This window comes from Solanum pennellii, chromosome 7 (genome assembly GCF_001406875.1).
Source record: "Solanum pennellii chromosome 7, SPENNV200".
In the NCBI taxonomy this organism is placed as follows: Eukaryota; Viridiplantae; Streptophyta; class Magnoliopsida; order Solanales; family Solanaceae; genus Solanum; species Solanum pennellii.
This window is the reverse complement of record NC_028643.1, coordinates 33,687,840-33,689,042: the sequence shown is the minus strand read 5'-3', so window position 1 is coordinate 33,689,042 and position 1,203 is coordinate 33,687,840.

Here is a 1,203-nt window from a genome sequence, read left to right as displayed (position 1 = left end):
TATCATCATCCTTTCTCACATTTTCCTCATTAGACGGCATAGGTGGGTGAATGGTTTGCTTCCCAGCCCGAGTGGTGATTGCCATACAGTGCGCATAATTTTTTGGATTTTGGACAGTGTTGCTAGGAAGAGTGCCCGGTTGCCGTGTGTTCACTGTCGCAGATAATTGGGCCATTTGCAATTCGATCTGTTTAATCGAAATTGCATGTGTATCAACTTTTTGCCCAATACTAGCTAAATAACCCCTTAACTCTTTAATGTGCTCATCACTAGCATCGAACCTCCTCATCATTTTGTGCAACATATCCTCAACTCGCGCCATACTATCTCCACCATCCCTAGGAGTAACTTCACGATTTTGGGGAGGGACATAGGGCCCATTCCTATCCTTTATGTTATCGTAGTTACCCCTGTTGAAGTTGTTGTCGCGGTTGTAGTTACCATCTCGGACATAATGACCCTCACGATTTTAGTTACCATAGTTCCGACCTTGGTTCCCTTGACCTTGGCGCCAATTATCCTGATTTGATCCTTGTGCGCTTGGTCGGAAACCCCCCGTCTGCTCATTTACTGCATAAGTATCCTCCGCATAATAGCATTCATCATTAGGAGGTGGTGGTTTAGCCAAGTAGTTGACTGCATTTATCTTTTCTGCACCCCTAGTGACATGTTTTAGTACCAACCCAAACTCAGTTCTCATCTAAGCCATTTCTTCACGAATCTCATCTGTGGCTGGGTTGTGAGTGGACTGCACTGCGAAGGTGTTTCTCCCGGTATCTGACTTCCTAGTACTCCAAGCTTTATTATTCCGAGAGATTTTCTCTAATTTTTCAGCAATCTCAGCATACGGGCATTCCCCATAAGATCCACCTGCTATAGTGTCCAACACCGCTTTATTATTATCATCATGTCCCTGATAGAAGTACTCCTTCAGTGACTCATCATCTATACAGTGATTTGGAACACTTCTCAAGAATGAGGTGAATCTATCCCAAGAACTACTAACTGACTCTCCTGGTAGTCCCACAAAGTTGTTCACTCTGTCTTTGTGATTTAGTTTCTTTGAGAGCGGATAGTAGCGTGCTAAGAAGACATCCCTTAGTTGGTTCCAAGTGAAGATTGAGTTGTATGGGAGCTCAGTGAACCACATAGCAGCCTCTCCCGTCAGTGAGAGAGGAAACACTCTGAGACCTATTACATCTA